At 38.9% G+C, this 11,430-nt stretch overlaps 1 pseudogene; it reads right to left on the bottom strand.

The window, feature by feature from the left end:
* Window positions 1-4,169: 4,169 nt before the first annotated feature.
* Window positions 4,170-6,891, bottom strand: LOC102392363 (annotated as a pseudogene).
* Window positions 6,892-11,430: the final 4,539 nt, after the last annotated feature.

The following is an 11,430-nucleotide window of genomic DNA, read 5'->3' as shown; positions in this document are numbered from 1 at the left end:
TCCATGCAGTACTCCATACATATTGGGTACTATAGGGATATGAATTTTGGTTGGTAGACTTTTAATGACCATGGAGGGCTAAGTGTTGAGTTTTCATTTCTCAAAGAAAGGAATCATGTTTACCCTCATCTCTAACATTTAGCTATAGATGATTTTTAACTTAAATATTCAAATAATGTTGCCAAACGTTGTATGCCTATTTAACAATGCTGTCTGTCATTTCTCAAAACATTTTTGGACATGTTTTAAGCCATAAGAAAAGTAGACTTGCTTCTTTATAGTAACTCCTCAAATACCCCAGAACTCTAAAGGCAAAATGAGCAGGCATGGCAAATGCAGTTAGAGTCCCCACTCTTCCTCCAAATTTCTTAAATTCACAATTAGTGTTCTTTCAACATGAGAAGACTAAAATATCTTCGTTTTCTGAAACAAAGGAACATAATAATTTACTGACCTTATTTAACCAGAGGAAACACATGGTGTCATTTAACACTAACTCCAGATTTGGATCAAATTTTGAGAGTGAGCAATGTCTGTGATTGAACTAAGCATCTCCTGCTGGAAAGGAGTCATGCAAAGCTTGGTTTGTTCAACTGAGAACAGAGCAGGCCAAAGCTTACAATTATATTCCCTGGGTTTCTACAGGTTATTAAAATATTTGGCTAAATGGTTGAATACACTTAACTGAATATCACAATATTTTCAGATACAACATTTGAAATCGAGCTAATTGCTCTTCATCTGCTTCTCACATGGATAATGTGGCCCTCTCAGAGATTCCCTTGGCAATGGGCTATGGGCTTTGCAAAATCATAGACTAATGGGACACAATTTCTGGGAGAATTGATTTTGCTAAACGGTCTTTAACTTAAATATTTTATATTAAAATACACAGTATGTATAGAATGCAACATTTGTACAAATTTTTAGGATAAAACAGAGCATTTCAAAGAAAATTTTGCTTGCAGTGCTGGCATTGTCTCTCCAGTTGCCAAAGATATGTGTTCACTTTTGTTTTCCTTGAGATTGTTTGGGAGAAATTTAAGATGCTCTAACCTAATATGTTAATCTCAGTCAGAGCTCACTAAATGACCTTTAGAAAATCTAACCAACCTTGACATTGTGTCTGGTCCTTATCATTCTTTCTCCAACAACAAAAGGAGCTCATCTAAAGTTTATACTACCTTTATGCACTGAGAGAAGAGTGCCAAGTTATTATGAACTTTCTCTTTTTTCTTTCTTTTTTTCCCCTCCTAATTGTCTATAAACACCTATGTATTGTATATGAGGCTCATGGTTTCAGACCATGCTGGTTATCTCACACTGGTTGTCCCTTTCCCAAGAGTGCCAGTTCCCACACATACACACCAGCTTTGCATGATCCTTACCTCTGACTTAGAACTGTTCACATTAAGTCTACTCCCTCTGTAGTACCCTTAGTTTCTCCTTCCAGCTTCTTTCTAGAAATTTATGACTGCTTCTTCGGCTAGCCTATAGAGATAAGAGGTTAAAACATGTGATCGTTTCTGCTAAAATCTGATATGCCATTTCTGCATTTCCCAAGTTGGCTAAAGGTAAACATAGTTTATGATGCCATTTTATATAATTTTTAAGCCTGATATTTTCTTTAATTTTTTCAATTATTTCAACTCCTCCAGGTTTTGCACAAAGCCTGATAAAATCTGTTAGAGAAACTTTCTATAATCGAAAAAATAAAGGAACATGATATAAAAGTACTTAGAATATGAATAGAGATCAGAGTCTGAATTATGGATTTATTTTAAAAATACTGTCAAAATACCCTAACAAACGACCCTACTCTCCCTAACATAAGCCTGAGTAAGAGCAGGAAGGAAATGAACAGCCCACTGAGAGAAGAAAGACACTTACTCAACAGACTTCTCATTATACTCCAGGGAATCAAAAGGTAACGTCCAGGAAGAGAGTGGAACAGGGTGGAGAGACCCATCGTGGGACAGATTTATGGTCCCTTCATCCGCTGAAGATGTTATTTACGAGAGACATGCAGTCAGGTCAGTGAAGAGTACAGAGAATGCATGACTCTGGACTTAACTCTAAACCTCATCATTAACTATGGCACAAATCATGTTTCCCATCCAAGCACACAGTAACTTAATGCTGGGTCTCAAGAGGTGTGCAATTAAGTCGTACCAGCACTAGTCAGAAGTTTTAAATTAAACAGACATGATGTATATTAATGGCCTAATGTGACATCAAAAGAGCAGTTTGGGATTATTTTCTTTCTTTCTCCAAATGGGCTTTGATCTGGCTCTCTCTCATATTGCCAGGATTAGTATGATGTCTAGAGGCTCAGTGTTAGAAATGGGTTGCCACTTAAGGACTCGTTGTGTGGCTGCAGCTGCCTCTCACTAAATCCAATTTCCTGCATAAAGACAGGACCATCATCAGTTCTGCTTGAAACAAAGCAAAGCACACTCAGGAAGGCTTAGGATATTGTACTAAAAAATAACAAAAATAAAGAGTGTGTTTCTATTATTTTATGACTCTGCTGTTTTTCAACTATTTTAACATAGAAGAAATAAAAAAGAATTGAAATTAACCTGTATAAAATATAATACTTGAAAATGGCATGAAGTGAAGTGAAGTGAAGTCGCTCAGTCGTGTCAGACTCTTTGTGACCCCATGGACTGTAGCCTGCCAGTCTCCTCCACCCATGGGATTTTCCAGGCAAGAGTACTGGAGTGGGTTGCCATTTCCTTCTCCAGGGGATCTTCCTGACCCAGGGATTAAACCCAGGCCTACCCACATTGTAAGCAGATACTTTAGTGTCTGAGCCACCAGGGAAGATCCCGAAAATGGCATAGGTTCAGTATATCAGTAAAGCACAAAAACCGAACGAAATATAATCATTTGATTTCAAAATAATCCTCTTACTCCTACTGTCCTGCTGCTGCTGCTGCTAAGTTGCTTCAGGCGTGTCCGACTCTGTGCGACCCCATAGACAGCAGCCCACCAGGCTCCACCGTCCCTGGGATTCTCCAGGCAAGAACACTGTCCTACTCAGTGCAAATAAGGAAAGATTAATAAAAAATACACTGTAGGTCAGTAAATAAAATGGAGACCTTGAATGCCCTTTCTACTGCTGTGGAATTTGAGAGAGATATTTCTTTTTGTAAATGTCAATTGATCTCATGAGCTTAATTCATCATTTGTCATTCTTTTTCATGTCCCAGCATCCAAGCACTATTTCTTATATTTGCAAACCCCCATCACCAGTACAGAAGCTGAAAATGCTGGATATTTCCTTTTCTAGTAGGACAGTCTTCCATTTAGAGTGGAGGACTCAAGATCCTCCCTATTAGATACCTCTTTCCAGGACTTTGCGTCGGAAACTAGTGATACAAAGCTGTAGAGATCACACTGCCTCTGTTCCGGCACAGGTAGACACAATGGTGGTTTCGGAAACCACTTCCCAGGGGCAGCGAAGACACATTTTTTGTCCTTGTTCAAGACTTGATGTTGGGGCTTCCCCAGTGGTTCAGTTCAGTTCAGTCATTTAGTCGTGTCTCTTTGCGACCCCATGGACTGCAGCACTCCAGGCCTCCATGTCCATCACCAACTCCTGGAGCTTACTCAAACTCATGTCCATTGAGTCGGTGATGGCATCCAACTATCTCATCCTCTGTCATCCCCTTCTCCTCCCACCTTCAATCTTTCCCAGCATCAGGATCTTTTCAAATGAGTTAGCTCTTAGTATCAGGTGGCCAAAGTATTGGAGTTTCAGCTTCAACATCAGTCCTTCCAATGAATATTCAGGACTGTGGCTCGATGGTAAAGAATTCGCCTGTAATGCAGGAGCCACAGGAGACATGGGTTTGGTTCCTGGGTTGGAAGGATCTCCTGGAGGAGGAAATGGCAACTCACTACAGGTTTCTTGCCTGGAGACTCCCAGAGGAGCCTAGTGGGCTACAGTCCATGGGGTCACGAAGAACTGGATATGAATGAAGCAACTTGGCACGCATGCAAGACTTGATGTTAGTGGTACAAGTTGCAATTTGTGTGCCCAGCAGATTCTCTCTGTAGCATTATTATGGGCATGGGTCCCAGCTCATCTGCAACCCTTAAATATTATGATTCTTTTTTTTTTTTTTTTTTTTGATTTTTTTTTTTTTGATTCTTTTTTTGAGGGGGAAGAAACAATTTTATTTTTTAATTTCATGCTTCGAATTCATGTATGTACATTAAGTACTATATAAAATTTGTTTTTAGGATAACATCATTTGACTTGGACAACACTATCTCACCTCAATTTATTTGGAGAAACAATTTAGCCATTCTGCTTAAAAGTATAAAAAAAAGCTGCCAAATTAGAAAATAGATCCCCCCACCCCATACACACACTTTACTTTTACTACTGGGATGGCTGTTTTAATTAGCATGTTTAAAGTAAGCAAAACATATTATCAGGGTATTATGCAAGAAATTACATCTTTTGCAATAAGTTGCTCTCCTGGGTTGCACCTGTTGACAAGAAAAAAAAATACAGTGATGTTGTACACTATACTCATAGGTTACACAAGCTGCTGAAAGCCAAAAGGAATCTTTAAGGTAGGAGGGACTGCTTAATAGTTAATCTTTGGGTTTAAGGAAAAAAAAATAACCCCACACAAGTTGTTGAAAGCCAAAAGGAATCTTTAAGGTTGGAGGGACTGCTTAATAGTTAATCTTTGGGTTTAAGGGAAAAAAATAACCCCATCTTTGGGTTTAAGGAAAAAAAATAACCCCATACTCTCAAAAATAGCAAGTGTTTTAGCAGCTTAAAAACTTTCAGTTATATAAAACTTCTTACACTAGGATTTACTTTGAAATATAGTTTACAGCAAGATCAATTATAACATGCATACACTGGCACTTCAGCACAAGGGCAAAATTGAAAAACAGGTTGGTTGGTTTGTTTTTTTGACCTTTAAAATTAGGCCATAGTATAAGAGAGTCCATGTCTTACATTCAGCAAATTCATACCAAAGTATTATATTTTTGTAGGATAAATGCCAACAAAACTTTACATATGCTACGATTTTATTACATATATTTACATGGCTCTTTCCTAGGTATGCAGAACTTTCACATTATAAAGCTCCCAACTTTAAAAAGCCTTTGCAGGGATGATTTGAAGCTGTATCACTGTCAGAATAGCTTGTGCAGTGCCATCATACAAAAATGTATTTTGAAAGCTACTCTGAACACCAAATACTGTTTCTATAAAAAATGGTTTTGGTGCATTTGTTGGCAGACACCCATCCACTGCACATAACAGGGCCAATGGGGTATACTTGTTTCATTCTAAATAGCCCCTAGTGCCCTTTCCACATTCACCACCATGCTACTGCTAAGTCACTTCAGTCGTGTCCGACTGTGCGACCCCATAGAGGGCAGCCCGCCAGGCTCCCCCGTCCCTGGGATTCTCCAGGCAAGAACACTGGAGTGGGTTGTCAATTCACCACCATACAGTTCATTAAAATACAACTATTCTCTAAAAAAAAAAAAAATTCACATTTTCTTTAGGCAGTGCATCAGGTTGTTGTCATACTACTGGTTTAGGTGTACTGATTTAGGTGTCTCTAGGACAATAACGTCTCAAAGATTCAAATAGTTTTCAACCCTTGTATGTCTTTAACTGGATGCTTATAATCAGATTTACCATATCTTAACAAGTCAATCTGCTGACCCATGAAATGATAATCTTTAGTATCTTCTCCCAACAAGCAATATAAAAAGTTGATTCCTTTAAATTCCCCAAATCTAAACTTGAATGGTTTCACTTGTATGGTTACTCAATTGAGAACACTAGTAAAGAGATCAAATACAATTATCCATAATTCAGTTGTTTTAAACTGTACTGATTCTACCATCACAGTGCACATAAAACAATTAAGATGAAGTCTAATTATATTTTCTACGTTAATCAGTTTTACAGATTAATTCCCTAGTGAATTTGGTCTGAAACAATTGCCAGTTATCCTTAAATATGACTAAGTTTAAATGTTAGTACTTTATCTCATTTTATACCTGTACTTTAAGTAAGGTTTTAGGTTGAAATGTCATTATTTCTTTATCAGAAGGATTAAAGGAAACAGGAACCCAGTGGCTTGCTGGTTTAGGAAGAACACTTGGTCGTGGTGGCTCACTAAATTTGGCCCTGGCATAGTTCTGATTAGTTTGAGACTTAAAAAGTATGGTGGGACTTGATAAGCTAGAGTTCCAGTTTTGATTGTTTGGAAAATTTTTGTTCTTCCCCCCATTTGCATGGCCTGCCATGCAGCTGATGATGAATTATAAGTATGTCCTCTTTCCTTTTTCTTGTGAACAATCTTCATCTGGGAATTCTGATCCTTGGTCTTCTGTCTACTAAGCTGTTGTTGGTTCTTACTAACATTTCTAGTTTGAGGGGCTGGAATGTTAAACCTCTCTCCACCACCCATCTTCAGCTTCTTTGTCACCTTTAAGTCGCTTTTCCAATTGCAGGATTTCCACTACCTGTCCTCTTCCTTGCTGCCACGCCCAGGATAATAGATGTTGCTTTCTGACAGATCCTTTCCTTTGTCTCAATACAGAAGTTTTCATGGGCTGATCTGCTGAGCTCAGCCTAGGAGCTGAGGCCAACATCTGAGTCTCCTCAGCACACAAGTTTGAGAGAAGTCTTAGCGATTTCAAGCCCGGGGCTACGGCGGTGGCGGCTTCTGCTCGGCTTCAAAGCCCCGCTCCCCTTCCAGGGAGAGACGAGGCATGGAACGGGCGAAGCCCACGAGCACCCACGAGCTAGCTGCTGGCCACCTCAATGTCTCAACTGACCTCCCCTAAATATGATTCTCTGGCTTCTGCAGAGTCTATGATCTACTCAGTGCATTTTTTTTTTTTAATAAAAAATACTAGTTTCTGCTTAAAATAGTTTGAATTTGTTTCTGTTGCTTATAACAAGAACCTTAATTCATATAGAAACCAATGACAGGAGCAACTGCAGGCCAAAGCCTCTCAGGAAGCAATCATCATTTGGATGCTCTGTGTGACAGCAAGAAAAATCCTTCAAGTATTAAAAGGCAGAACTCTGGGTACCCATGCCGTACAGTGGCAAACTTCTAACCAGAATGGTATCTGAAAGCGCTCACTAAAGGTAAGACTTCAGAGAAACAAGTGGCAACGGACATAAAATGATATGAAAGCCACAAGGAATTGAAGAAATCTACAAGTGGGTGGTTATTGCTGGATAGTTTAAAGAAAGAGAATGTCCAGCTCAGAGTCCTAAATTGCTGGCCAAGGATCAGCTGAAAACAAAAAACTTTCTATGATGGTACTTAAAAAAAACTTGTCTTTTGCAGCTACTGGACTAAGGTAGATAAAGCTAAACCGAAAGTTGGATCTTATTGATTGCCAAACTATATTAGTTGAATTCACAGATTCCCCAGTTCTAAAAGTGAAAATTGGAACTCTGTCTGGAAAAGAACATTACCCCCAGATTGAAACAGATTGTGTATCGAATCTCTAGCATATTCTGAGCCTCCCTTACTAAAGAAAGTTGCCCTGCTTCTCTTCTTATGAATCTATCTTGCCTTACTTGAAGCTCCTACAACAATTTACTTGCAAGAGTAAGTCAGTTCTTCACTTGCCCTCTGCCCTCTGTTGTTTGTAAAAATACAACTATAATCAGAACCACTTATAAACTCAGAGATTTTTGCTAATTTCTATTATGGAAAAAATAAGATGGAATACCCAAGTGATATTCTGATGGTGCTGGATCAAATAGGAAAGATTAAATTCTAGATTAGGGCGAAATTTTCGATGTGGGTGAAATTACCAGAGATTCTGAAATTACTTGGCTAGGGGAAATTTTACCTATATGCTCCATTTTTATATTAAAAGCTGGTCCACTGAAGCCAGCAGAGGCAATCTGGTGTTCAGACCTGCTACAATAAATCTTCAAGTAGGCCTGATGATGCAGAAAGCCACAAAAGCAGAAGGAACCAGATTACGTACCTGCAGTTGACTAAGAAATTTCCTTCATGGAAGTAAGTGGGCCCCTGAATGATGGCATGGGCTTTCCTGAATTGATATGAAAGATAGTCAGCCATGTTTCTAAACTCTATTGACCTGAAGAATTCATGATTCTGTGAGGTCTGCTGAGACCACCAAACTTAAGGTATACCTCTGTGGTTAACAATGGGGATCCTTAGGTGTTTGACTGCTCACACCAGGCATGTATCATTAATCATTCTGTATATTTTGCAGCGATTGTAAAACAAAGTGAGAGAAGTCTTAGCCAAGTCAGAGTAGTCATTCTCATCAATGTACAAATATGGACTCACTTTTGTGGACTGCCTAGGGAACACAGCCTCTCCTATCAACAGAAAATTGGATTAAAGATTTACTGAGCATGGTCCCACCCATCAGAGCAAGTCTCAGATTCCCCCATAGCCAGTCTCTCCCATCATAAAGTTTCGACAAGCCTCTTATCCTTAGCCATCAGAGGGCAGACAGAATGAAAACCGTAGTCACAGAAAACTAACCAAAGTGATCACACAGATCACAGCCTTGTCTAACTAAGAGAAACTATGAGCCATGCCATGTAGGGCCACCCAAGACAGACGGGTCACGGTGGAGAGGTCTGACAAAATGTGGTCCACTGGAGAAGGGAATGGCAAACCACTTCAGTATTCTTGCCTTGAGAACCCCATGAACAATATGAAAAGGCAAAAATATAGAACACTGAAAGATGAACTCCCCAGGTTGGTAGGTGCCGAATATGCTACTGGAGAAGAGTGGAGAAATAACTACAGAAAGAATGAAGAGACGGAGCCAAAGCAAAAACAATGCTCAGTTGTGGATGTGACTGGTGATGGAAGTAAAGTCTGATGCTGTAAAGAACATTACATCGGAACCTGGAATGTCAGGTCCATGAATCAAGGCAAATTGGAAGTGGTCAAACAGGAGAAGGCAAGAGTGAACATTTTAGGAATCAGTGAACTAAAATGGACTGTAATGGGTTTAATTTAATTTAATTCATATGGCCATTATATCTACTACTGTGGGCAAGAATCCCTTAGAAGAAATGGAGTAGCCATCATAAGTCAACAAAAGAGTCTGAAATGCAGTACTTGAGTGCAATCTCAAAAATGACAGAATGATCTCTGTTCGTTTTCAAGGCAAACCATTCAATGTTACAGTAATCTAAGTCTATGCCCCAACCACTAATACTGAAGAAGCTGAACAGTTCTCTGATGACCTACAAGACCTTCTAGAACTAACATCCAAAAAAGATGTCCTTTTCATCATCGGGGACTGGAATGCAAAAGTAGGAAGTCAAGCAATAACTGGAGTAACAGGCAAGTTTGGCCTTGGAGCACAAAACAAAGCAGGGCAAAGGCTAACAGAGTTTTGCCAAGAGAACACACTGGTCTCTTCCAATGCACTGAACCCTCTTCCAACAACACAAGACATGATTCTACACATGGACATCACCAGATGGTCAATACCGAAATCAGATTGATTATATTCTTTGTAGCTGAAGATGAAGAAACTGTCTACAGTCAGCAAAAACAAGACCGGAGCTGACTGTGGCTGAGATCATGAACTCCTTATTGCCAAATTCAGACTTAAATTGAAGAAAGTAGGGAAAAACCATTAGGCCATTCAGATATGACCTGAATCAAATCCCGTATGATTATACAGTGGAAGAGACAAATAGAGTTAAGGGATTAGATCTGATAGAGTGTCTGAAGAACTATGGATGGAGGTTCATGACATTGTACAGGAGGCAGTGATCAAGACAATGCCCAAGAAAAAGAAATGCAAAAAGGCAAAATGGTTGTCTGAGGAGGCCTTACAAATAGCTGAGAAAAGAAGAGAAGCTAAAGGCAAAGGAGAAAAGGAAAGATATACCCATTTGAATGCAGAGTTCCAAAGAATAGCACAGAGAGATAAGAAAGCTTTCCTCAGTGATCAATGCAAAGAAATAGAGGAAGACAATGGAGTGGGAATGACTAGAGATCTCTTCAAGAAAATTAGAGATAACAAGCCAACATTTCATGCAAAGGTGGGCACACAAAAGGACAGAAATGGTATGGACCTAACAGAAGCAGAAGATATTAAGAAGAGGTGGCAAGAATACACAGAAGAACTGTACAAAAAAGATCTCCATGACCAAGATAATCACAATGGTGTGATCACTCACCTAGAGCCAGACATCCTGGACTGTGAAGTCAAGTGGGCCTTAGGAAGAATCACTATGAACAAAAGATGCTCAGTTTGACTTACAATAAGTGACATGTAAATGAAAACTAGAGAGAAATCATTTCCTACCAATTAAATTGGCAAAATGCCAAAAGCAGGACATCCCAATCTATTGATAAGGTTGTGGGAAAACTAGCAATCTCATAAACTACTGGCTGGAGTACAAAAATGGAATGACCTCTACGCTCTAAAATAATGTCTGTATTCATTCATCTGATTACAAATGCATGTACCCTTTAATTCAGCATTCTTATTTCTAGGCCTCTAGCCTAAAGATATATGTGTGTATACAAAATGATGCATGTACCAGGCGATTTATTGCAGCATTCTTTGAAATGGAAAAGATTGGAAATAATATATGTTCACTCTTCGCTAACAGGAAGCTATCATTTTACGTTATATCCACACAACCCAATTCTGTGTGACTGTGAAAAAATTGTGAGCGTCATCCATTTACATAGAAGATATGTGGGATATATTAAGTGAAAAGCAAGGTACAGAACAGAGTGGATAATATGCTGCTGCTGGTGTGAGAAAGGTGAGGGGGAGTAAGAGTATTTGTTGCTGTTGCTTATAAGTCCTCTTACCTGACAGAGTGAGAGTATATCTGTATCTAAATATTTACACATACCTATAAATATTTTAATACATAATCAATTGTATCTAAATTAAACTAAATATGAGTTGATACCAAGATCTCTAATTCTCATCCATTACCACATGGATCATTTTAACCTTCTCCCCTTGCTTCTCAGTACCTCCAACAATGAAAAACCTAACTCTCAGGGGCCCTCATCCATTTAGTTAACTATTCAGTTTCAACAGACATTCATGGAGGTATCAGAATTGTTAACACATATTCCTGTGGGAAACAACTTTATCAATCAGACTACAAGGTTTATACACGAGGTTCTGTTTTCCTTTAGTCTTACAGACTGCATTCATTTCCAAGGTTACTTAGGTCAGCAACTTTTCCCCACTCCTTTTGGTGAGGCTGTTTCATAGACTTGTAACACATTTAGATTCTTTTGTCATTTTCTGTATTCCATCCTGGGATACCCTTACCTCCTAAATGATCTTGTAAATACTTGCATACATTAAAGGTAACTCTTTGTCTTGTAAAGTTATAAGGGTTTTGACTAACACAGTGTCATGTATGCACCA

The sequence above is a fragment of the Bubalus bubalis genome, chromosome 16 (genome assembly GCF_019923935.1).
Source record: "Bubalus bubalis isolate 160015118507 breed Murrah chromosome 16, NDDB_SH_1, whole genome shotgun sequence".
Lineage (NCBI taxonomy): Eukaryota > Metazoa > Chordata > Mammalia > Artiodactyla > Bovidae > Bubalus > Bubalus bubalis.
Note: the sequence above shows the minus strand (reverse complement) of the source record. Positions and strands in the feature narration are given on the sequence as shown.